The sequence below is a fragment of the Pygocentrus nattereri genome, chromosome 26, assembly GCF_015220715.1.
Source record: "Pygocentrus nattereri isolate fPygNat1 chromosome 26, fPygNat1.pri, whole genome shotgun sequence".
Lineage (NCBI taxonomy): Eukaryota > Metazoa > Chordata > Actinopteri > Characiformes > Serrasalmidae > Pygocentrus > Pygocentrus nattereri.
The window spans coordinates 25,308,290-25,320,052 of record NC_051236.1 but is presented as its reverse complement, the minus strand read 5'-3'; positions in this window follow the sequence as shown (position 1 = coordinate 25,320,052).

Here is an 11,763-nt window from a genome sequence, read left to right as displayed (position 1 = left end):
CGGGTTTCATGTAAATTCAGAAACAGGCAGACTGGACCCACTATGATTTAATGGAGACATCATTCCTAAAGCCATCACTGATTTCAGAACAACGGACAGAAGGAACTTATCAATCTATACAAACATGGACAATGATAATAATGCTGAAAATTAAATGATACATATCAATTCTGTATCACTGTACATAACAGAGTCAAGACATTTGAAATGATGGTTTACATTTAGATTTGTGCACATTATAATCTATATTATGTTATTATACCATTATACTGTCTGTCTGGCTGGTAATATAATCATGTTTGGGTTCTTTTCCTGCCTATTTGGTCTTATCCACTTACTATATCACCTGTTTGCATGTGATTAATAAGTATTTACATTGGTTAAATGTGCTTCATAAATTCTGTGCTTGTACCCCCTATAATGCTGAATTTCTTTTAGACTTATTTTAACATCTGTATGTTTGATCTTATGTATGTCTGTCTACATACTGGAAGTACATTTTTTCTATTGTGTTAGGTTATATTTGCTATGTTTCATGAGTGTTAATTAACCCCACATTCTTTATGAATGTGTTTCAACTGATTATTTGTGGAAACTGGATGTAGATACACTGCAGTACTTTATAACATCTGTAGGTAGAAAACACTTTGGTCAAGTACAAATTCATTTTGTATCAGCACTGCTATAGGATCAAAGTAGCACTGACCTCAACTCCATACAGCTAAAATGAGGATAATCACAAAACATAACACTGAAGCTGGATACATGAGCCCAAGTCATGAGAATTACAGCGCAGATGTTAGTGCAGAAGAGAGGCTCAAGTCTATTCATTGCACTTTCTCTGATTTGTGGTATAGTGAAGAATCTTGGTCACAGTAAGCATTCATTTTTAAAATGCAGTGTTCATAGTGGGCTTAAACTGAAGCTAAATTCAAATAATGAGCAATAAAGTGTTAATACATTTTCAATGGGAATTCATTGAGGAGAAAATATTTTAGTTTATTGTTTGAAGGGTTTTGCTGACAATAATATAAAAATGAATGTCTGTAAGCTCTTGTCTCTTTATTGTCTACTTATTGTGGTTACTGTAATTATAATACTTTACACAGTAATTATGTCTTCATTGTGTGTACTTTAACATTTATTAAACATCTGTGCTGGACAAAATGAATGAAGTATCATTTCTTTTTCATTCCTCCAACATCCAAGCTAATGTGATTTGCCTAAGGAGTGGGCATGTTACGAAACTATAATGCCTAATTAATGTGAAAACTGGAGAGACAAGAGCTTAATGTAAAATTTATTGCAGCTTTGTTTATTACAGTTTTGTAACCACTAAGATGTGAGAGAACTTTGGTTTCACCAGATCATTGTTTTAGTAAGTTGAAGCCCCAGAGAGCTTTTTTTTCTGAATAAGTTCATGTACATATATATCTTGTTCCTCTAGGCCCAAAATATATACACTATATTATATACACCAAAAGTATTTATTCACCCATTCAAATCATTGAATCCAATCACTTCCATGTCCACAGGTGTATAACACCAAGCACCTAGGCCTGCAGACTGCTTCTACAGACATTAGTGAAAGAATGGGTCACTCTCAGGAGCTCAGTGAATTCCAGCGTGGTACCGTGAAGTCCAGTCATGAAATTTCCTCACTGCTAAATATTCCACAGTCAACTGTCAGCGATATTGTAACAAAGTGGAAGCGATTGGGAACGACAGCAACTCAGCCACGAAGTGGTAGACCACATAAAATGACAGGGCGGGGTCAGCGGATGCTGAGGCGCATAGTGTGAAGAGGTCGGCAACTTTCTGCAGAGTCAATCACTACAGACCTCCAAACTTCATGTTGCCTTCAGATCAGCTCAAGAACAGCGTAGAGAACTTCATGGAATGAGTTTCCATGGCTGAGCAGCTGCATCCAAGCCTTACATCACCAAGCACAATGCAAAGCGTCAAATGCAGTGGTGTAAAGCCCCGCCACTAGAGCAGTGAAGACGAGTTCTTTGGAGTGACGAATCACATCTGGCAATCCGATGGACCAGTCTGGGTTTGGCAGTTGCCAGGAGAACGGTACTTGTCTGACTGCATTGCGCCAAGTTTGGTGGAGGGGGAATTATGGTGTGGGGTTGTTTGTCAGGAATTTGGCTCAGCCACTTAGTTCCAGTAAAAGGAACTCTTAATGCTTGACTGCGCAGTAGTGCTCAAAGCAAGGTCCATAAAGACATGTATGAGTGAGTTTGGTGCGGAAGAACTTCACTGGCCTGCACAGAGTCCTGATCTCAACCCAATAGAACACCTTAGTGATGAATTAGAGTGGAGACTGTGAGCCAGGCCTTCTCGTCCAGCATCAGTGTCTGACTTCATAAATGCGCTTCTGGAAGAACGGTCAAAAATTCCCATAAACACACTCCTAAACATTGTGGAAAGCCTTTCCAGAAGAGTTGAAGCTGTTATAGCTGCAAAGGGTGGGCCAACATCATATCACTGTATGGATTAAGAATGGGATGCCACTGAGATGTGCAAATACTTTTGACAATATAGTGCATGTGCAAAGTATATAATTACCTTATAATTAGTCTTATAATTACCTTCCCAAAGTCTAAGGCTCAGACTGACAGCCCAAATTAGATTTTTGGCAAATTCAGATTATTTTAAACTGATTTTTAATTGTCTGCTGAGCAAAAAATAGATGAAATTCTGATTTTGCAAACAGGATCCAAATTACATTTGGAGCTGGTTTAAAATGGGATTCCAGTCTGATTTTTACATATGCATCTCAGTCTGTATGCTCAACACAGATTTCAAAGTGTGTTTTTTTTTTTGCAAAAACTTTTTATTAGGAGAAAGTGAAAGTAAGCCCAATACAACATCACTTTTATATACAGAATACCTTCACAACTTTCCCCATTTTTCCACCACACATCAACCAGGTTTTATAATAGAACACACACATAAACAAAAATGTACCCCAACACCCCCACCCCCAAATGTCCCATCCCAGCTCACCACACCCAACACGCACATTGCGAATAGCGATAGCTGCAGAAAGGCCACGTCACTTGTATGGAAGCACACATTTAACCAGGTAATACTTTTAGGTTTGAGAAATATGATATAAAGGGCTGCCATTTCTGGAAAAATGTATCTGTACACCCTCTTTGTGTGTACCTTATTTTCTCTAATTTTAAAAAAAGCATGACATCCCTCAGCCAGCAAGAAATAGAAGGGGGCTTGGTAGATTTCCATAGTAACAATAAGCAGCGTCTTGCCAATAAGGATGTAAAAGCTATAATGCCGCTTTGCATAGTGCCAAGTGCGAGAGAGCGGTCTGAAACCCCAAATATAGCAATTAGTGCACAAGGTTGTACCTGAACTCCAAGAACAGTGGTCATTATAGTAAAATAACCCGTCCAAAAACCTTTTAGTGCAGGACAAAGAAAAAACATGTGGCTAAGGTCACAGGGGGAACCATAGCATCTATCACACACATCTTTCACTTCTGGATACAATTTAGAAAGCCTAGATTTAGAGAAGTGTGCCCTGTATAACACCTTAAACTGAATTAATCCAAGTCGTGCACAAGAGGTAGTAGAGCGTATACCATCCACGGCCTGTTCCCAAATGCCTTCTTCCATTTGAATTCCTAGTTCCTCCTCCCATTTACCCTTCAATTTTAGATCAGAGTAATCACTAATAGACATAATGAGATTATACAATTTCGAGATAACTCCTCTATGATGAGGAACCATTGAAAGCATGGTTTCCCAACACTGTACTAGAGGTAATGAAGGAAAACTAGGAAGACATTTAGCCACAAAATTGCGAACTTGAAAATAGCGGAATAGATGAGTGCCAGGAAGGCCATGTCGGGAGGACAAATTAGCAAAACTGTCAAAGACACCGTCTACATACAAGTGTTTACATTGTGTAATACCTTTATCAGCCCATAGTGAAAAAGCAGAATCCAAAATTGATGGAGGAAACAAATGATTATTATGTAAAGGACTCAGAGAGGAAGCCGAATTAAATTTAAAATGTCGCCTAAATTGATACCAAATTTTTAGTGTGTTAAGAACCACCTGATTATCTGTGTACAGAGAAGGCTTTGTGGGCAAAGAGGAATAAAGTAGAGCAGATAGAGAAGAATCTTTACACGATGAACTTTCTATTTTACACCAAGAGGATCCAGGAGACACTAGCCAGTAACAAATCTTATGAATATGAGCAGACCAATAATAAACTTGAAAATTAGGTAATGCAAGTCCTCCACTAAGTCTACTTCTCTGCAGCATAATTTTACGGAGCCTAGGTGGTTTCCCTCCCCAAATAAAGGAACAAATAATCTGATCTAATGAATCAAAGAAATGTTTTGGTAAAAAGAGAGGAATTGACTGGAATAAGAACAGAAATTTTGGCAAAATGTTCATTTTAATAACATTAATCCTACCAATTAGTGACAGGGGAAGGTTACCCCATCTTTGAATATCAGACGTAACCCTCGAAATAAGAGGAGTAAAATTAGCAGCTGCAAGACCAGATAATGAACGAGTCACATTGATACCTAGATATTTAAACCCAGAATGACTTAATTTAAAAGGCAAATCCAATTGTTGAAGATGACAGGCTGCAACATTAATAGGAAAACACTCACTTTTCGCCAAATTTAATTTATAACCTGAGAAAGTGCCAAAATTCTCCAGAATACTTAAAACAGCAGGGACAGACAATGTAGGATTAGTTAGATACAGTAACAAATCATCCGCATATAACGATAATTTATGTTCAGTATCATTACGGACAATTCCTTTGAATAAGGAGGAAGATTTCAGTGCGATAGATAGAGGCTCAATTGTGATGGCAAAAAGAAGAGGTGACAGTGGGCAACCTTGGCGAGTTCCACGACCAAGATTAAAATAATCAGAATAAACATCATTAGTGTGGACACTGGCTTTAGGGGAAGAATAAAGAAGGCGGATCCATGAAATAAACTTATCACCAAAGCCAAATTTCCTCAAAACAGCAAACAAGTACTCCCACTCGACCCTGTCAAATGCCTTTTCCGCATCCAAAGAAATTACAATTTCAGGAAGTACATCTGATTGCCTTGAGTAAATTATATTAAAAAGTGTACGAATATTAAAAAACAATTGGCGCCCCTTTATGAAACCATTTTGCTCCTCAGATATAATACGAGGGAGCACATTTTCCAAACGGGATGCAAGTATTTTAGCCAACACCTTTACATCAGCATTAAGCAGAGATAGTGGTCTATATGAACCACAGGAGGCTGGATCCTTGTCCTGTTTGAGGAGAAGTGCAATGGTGGCCTGTGTCAGAGTTGGTGGTAGTGAACCGCCTTCCAAGGATTCGTTGAACACAGATAGAAGTAATGGAGCCAAAGCACCAGCGAATGTCTTAAAAAACTCAATTGGAAAGCCGCCGGGGCCAGGGGCTTTGTTAGATTGCATCGCTTTAATTGCATTCAGTACTTCCTCAAGAGAAAGTGGAGAATCCAATTGCTTAGCGATATCAACATCAACCACTGGGATTGAAAGACCATCAAGAAAGTTGTCCATTCTAGTGCTATCTATAGGAAATTCTGATTTATATAATGAGGAGTAATAAGATTTAAAGGTAGCATTAATCTCCGAGGGGTCTGTAGTAATGACGTTATGAGCGTTTCTGATACTGGGTATCAAACGTGAAGCGGCCTGGCGCTTCAGCTGATGCGCCAGTAAACGACTTGCCTTGTCACCATGTTCATAATATGTGCTACGACTGCACAATAATAAACGTTCTGCCTCTTTAGTGGTAATACGGTCAAACTCCGCCTGAGAGTCAATACGCTGTTTAAGTAATTCTGGAGAAGGATTCAACGCATACAAGTGATCAAGATTCCTGATAACAGATGTAAGTTTGTTAATTCTAGCATTATTGTTTTTGTTAGTAAAAGCAGAGTAAGAAATGATTTGACCTCTTAGGTAGCATTTAAGTGTCTCCCAAAGCAGTGAGTATGAAACAGATTCAGTTTGATTAAAAGCCAAGAAGTCATTAACAGTATTTGAAATAAAATTGCAAAATTCCCTTTCTGCTAACAGAAGAGAGTTAAATCTCCAAAGTGATGTGTTACGTTTGGCAGTAGAAATTTGAATATCCAATAATAATGGTGAATGATCTGAAATTACAATACCTAAATAGTCAATAGAGTTCACACAAGAATTAAGTGCACTGTCAATTAAAAAATAGTCAATTCTAGAAAATGAATGGTGCACTGGAGAAAAAAAAGAGAACTTTTTAGTAGAGGGGTTACGAGATCTCCATGGATCCACAAGTCCATTTTGTTCCATAAAATCTATGAATGATCTAGACATAGCAGATTGAGTTAGATTAAGAGGATTAGAACGATCTAAGGTAGGATTGAAAACACAATTTAGATCCCCTCCGAGAATTAACAGATGTGTACTTAAACAGGGGATATTACTTAATAACTTATTAACAAATTCAACATCATCAAAATTTGGAGCATAGACATTTACCAACAAAACCTTCGTCTGCATGACAGTACCAGCAACTATGAGGTATCGGCCATCTCTATCTGCAATAATATTGGTGGCAGAAAACTGACATCTTTTACTAATTAATATGGCAACGCCCCTAGACTTCGAATTAAAATTTGAATGGAAGACCTGACTTACCCAAGGACAATATAACCTGTGTTGATCTTTAGTGCGAAGGTGAGTCTCGTCTCCTGTAAAAAAACTACATCAGAAGTTTGTCTTTTTAAATGTGCAAAGACCCTGGATCGTTTAACAGGATTACCCATACCTCTAACATTCCAACTAATAAATCTGAGATGTGTGCCTGACCCAGCTACGCTGGGACCACTATTGCCATCAACCATTTAAATAAATAAGACAACAAAAACTCAAATGGTCGCGGTGAGCAGAGACGGGACACCCTCCCCCCAAAATACCCCCAAGCACAAACACACCCAAAGTCTCCATAAACCCAAAAAAGAGAAAAAAATATATAGAACAAAAACAAAAAAAAAACAAAGGAGACAGCAGTGTTTCCCACAGTAACGAAACGCTGTTCACACTAGTGTGAAGCAACACGGGGACTATGCAGAAAAAGAAGTGAAAAAGAGAGATAAAAGAAGAGAGAGAGAGAAAGGGACATTCCCACCGATTTTACCACAATACAACATTATGCACTAAAAACGAGTCAATAATGTATTACATTAAAATAAAACCCCTATGTTCAAACCAAGAGATGAACACTTTAACAAGAGAAAATATGTTATACAAAAAGAAACAACAGTGCAAAAATCTAATTAATAAAAGAAACTAATACCTGTATAACCACAGTAACACAGTTAACATCAGTGTATCAAAAGGACAGTATAACTTTAACCTCAGAAAAGGTTGGAGTTCACCTAGTGGTCAAAGTTTCAATATACTTGTTGGCTTCTTCCGCTGAAACAAAATCCTTTTCAGTACCGTTATGTGAGATTCGGAGCCGCGCTGGATAAATTAGACCAAACCGAACACCGTCAATGTCCAGAAGTTTCCGTCTGACATCATTAAAAGCAGCCCGAGCCCGAGCCACCTTAGCAGTGTAGTCAGGAAAGACCGAGATAGTTAAATCTCCAACTTTAATTTGTCGGAGCTCTCTGGCGCGGCGCAAAATGTCCACACAATCACTGTGATAGTGAAACCTACACACGATGGCTCGTGGACGATCACCTGGCTTGGGTTTGGGTTGGAGGGTTCGATGAGATCGGTCCAATAGCGGCTCCTTTTCCAAACCGAACGCATCTTTTAGCATGACGGCTACAGCAGAAGTGGTACAGGTGTCAGGGCCCTCTGGCACCCCCACTATCCGGACGTTATTGCGGCGTGATCTGGACTCCAAATCCTCACATTTATCCTCTAGTTTATTTACCTGTGCGGTGAGAGACTTTATAGACGCCTTCATCTCCGAGATGTCATCGGAGCACACGGTGAGCGCGCGCTCCATCTCTCCGACTGTGTTTTTAATGTCAGACACAGTGGCGTCGATAGCAGCTTTCTCAGTAGCTAACTGTGTCTTTACCGCGTTCAGGTCCGACTTTATAGAGGACAGGACATCTCCGAGTGTTTCCTGGAGCTCCTTTTTAAAAATCTCCGCGATGTCTTTCCTCAGTGAAGCCAGCAGCTCTAATTTAAGAGTAGCGATGTCAGGGCTGGTGTGTGCTGAGGAAACTACAGCAGATACCGCTGGCTGGCTTGAGGTCGCGGTCGGAGATTGTGCAGTAGGCCGCAATCGAGTCTGCACAGTACTGCGAGTTTTAATATCTTTTGCAGCCATGTCAGACACTGAAAGTTAGGCTTTCCAACAAAAGAAACACAATAAACTTACGGGGGTAAAATAAAGCAGAAAAAACGAACTCGAATGTGCAGTTAAATGATAATTATCTACGAAATCGGCAGGAGCGACCAAAACTGCGTCTTACTCCATAGATGATCGATAGCGCCCCCCTTCAAAGTGTGTTTTGCATCATTCACAACATCGCAACCAACAATGATGTCAAATCCAGAGTGACAGAAGTACTAAGATTCAAAAAGAGCAACAAAGATTAATTGTGAAGAGATTGGAGGTCATCTGTGTTTGAAATCCATGCCACTAGCATATCTACATCATTACTTATGCCTAGTTGTTACCACAGCAACCCATGCAGATAGGCTGGTGATGTATGGACACACTTTGATCCGATCACTTGCAAACAACAGTGTGTCACAAATGATCTGGTTTAAGAAACAAACCCAATTTGCCTGCAGGCTGAACATAGTCTAATAAATGTCTGCTTTATTTCATCATATTTCTCTCCTCTTGATGTAAACTGAGTAGTCCTAATAGTGGGCAATGCTTCCATAAGCATTTCCTAACCAATCACAAGGCTGACATCTCTTGCTCCGCCCACACAAAACAGTTTTAGTCAGAGAAACTTAGTGAGCTAAAGCTACCCCAGCATAACCAAAAGCTAGTAAGCTACACCACCTGTCTGTAGCTGCCTGTCACTTGTTCTTTGTTTATCCATATATGAATATTGTTCGTTCATCCATTCCTTCATTCACACGTTGCTTCAACAATCCGTTTGTTTGTCTGTCTGTCCATCTGCACATCTGTTCATCTTTGACTTTTTTCGTCCAGTTACCATCACAAAGTACCACGAGTGGCGTAGCAGTTTAGGAGTGTTGGACAGAGAGCCGTCAATCAAGTTGCTCATTAGTCACACCCACACAGTCCTCAGATAGGTCTGATCAGTGGTTTCTAAGGCGGATGTTTAATATAACACTCATGTTTATTACATGCAAACATTTTTAACATTTTGCCCTGTGTTCCTTGGGACTTCAGGTCAGCAGTTCTCAAACTAGAGGCTGCAGCCCCTGAGGGTATCCCTAGTGGGCACTAAAGAGCCCACAGAAAAATCTCAGAAGCTGTGCCTGTACTTTGTAAGTTGTAATTTTGCCTGTTCATAAATCTTCCTTGACCACTACACAAGGTACCTGTAAAATCATAAAACAGGGCCATATCTGTTTTTAGGTCAGCGATAACTAGCAAACTAGACAGGGTTCTGAACTGCTGCGTTAATCACATTAAGCTTTTTTCATGTTAAGTGTTTTATGTTCACATTTTAACAATGGACAAATAGTTTGGCTGCTAGCATTGATCAGCACACAGCCAGCAAAGCAGCAATGTGTAAAGAAGACACAATACTGGCCACTTTGAGGCCCAATTGGTCTGAATCACCTGCTGTAGTTGGCGCTATTTGGCTGATTAGAACAGGCCATAATGCAGTCATTCAGGGCCTTACAGGTATCAGGTGTTAAATGATGAGGAACGACCAAATAGACATTTAATGACATGTTATACATGTCTCCTCTTTTGTCTTTGATTTGGGAAATTAGTAAAAAAAATTCCACCAAACCTTCGGGACATTGGGCAAGTTTTCAGATTTTTGAATATGCCGCTGCATGTTTCAACATTTTTTACGGCTTTTTAGAGGTAAATTGGGTATAGTTACAATTGTTAGGCTATGAAGGACCAACTTATGAAATAGCAGTGCAGCATCTCTAATTAGTTAAGAATGTCAAAGACAGAGGCTTGTGTGAGTGAAGCGGGATAAACAATGACCTTTCCCTGAATTTACACTTGAGCATCAGTTTTTCAGCACTGAGCAGCATTACGTCATAACAAAATTATTTTCAGGGATCCCCCAGAATGTTCAGGGGGTCCAAGAAACTAATTAGGGTTTCTCAGGACCCCACAGGCCCCCTGTATTTTGCACTTTAATAAAGTGCCTGGTGAATAAGTATTTAATCCATATGTGCTTATATTTCACTACATTCACTTACATGTCATAGATTGTGGAAATGAAGAAATACATGCACCTGTATTTTTATTCTCTATATGTGTTGCACTCTCCAAGCAGGCTGAGGTGCTTTGCAATGCAGCACAGCCAGAAATTCAACAACATGCAGTGGCAAGCTTCATGTGCATGGGCGGAGGCGTGTTGGCCTTTATCCCCCAGACAAGAAAAGGTGGATTAACGTATGATTAATTGGGATTTTGAAAAGCTTACGTGGTATTACCTGTCTGTCTTCTATAGTTAGGCATATTTTATTCATTGTTTCTTCATTCTCAAAGCAATTTAAACAATAGCACTGTAATTCTGAGCTCATACAGTAGCTTGTGATTTGTTTATGTCAGGAATTCACATTTTCATTTATCTGCTGCTTTCACTTGTTTGTTTACAGGCCATTGCATTAGGATGTTGGTCTTAATGATGTGCTGAAATTGCATTTCCCCTTTCTCTGCAAATGCAAGGTGTTCTCCTCCCACCGCCAGGACAAAATGGACACAATCTTCTGCAAAGTCTAAACATTGCTCATTTTCACGATAACGCTGCGGCTCCGTTTTTCTGATCACTATCCATCACAGGAAGTCATAAGGGCACACTCCCATTTATCTGGCGTCCTCTAGTCTGAGAACCTCTACTCACAGCTGGGGCTTTTCCCCCTGGTATCTAAAGCTCTGTAGTATGTGGTGTTGCTCAATGATGCATGGTAGCTGGAGCAGGAATAATGCTGTCCTTAAAGACGTGAAAGACAAATAATGCCCCTTTTCCATCGGGAGCAAAAGACTTTTTGGGCAAAAGAGGAGGCCAAAACTGTAATATTACATAAATGACTACCAACAAGAACCCCTCCATTCACTAAGAGGCCTTCTGCATTGTGTCATCTCATTGGGCCAGGAGCTGTCCTGTAGCTCCTCCTCACTAAGGAGTTTTAAAGAGTATGACATGTATGTTACCAGTTGGTGTAGCTCACTACCGCCACCTTTCCCTTACATGAGTAAACTCCTCAGTTCATCTTTAAAAATGATTCAAGTTTCACATGTGAAACAATGAACCTCTTTACTGAAACTAAAACTCATTGCTCATTTATTCAAAACCAGTTGAAGCTTTGTAGCAGGACATCATGGTACAATAGAAAAATCAGCAAAAATCTTTAATCTTTGACATTTAAAGGCACCTCTAATGGTAAAAGTCCATTTCAGTTGGGCTATTGCAGTTGGGACACTGGCAAAGTACCCTGTACCTCTTGCTGTATCTGTTCCAGAGTCCAAGGACCCCGGTACCTTTGACCAGGTCAAATCAGAGTAATATTGGTGAAGAGGAGGCAGCGGGGCAGTCACTGTTTGGCATTCCTT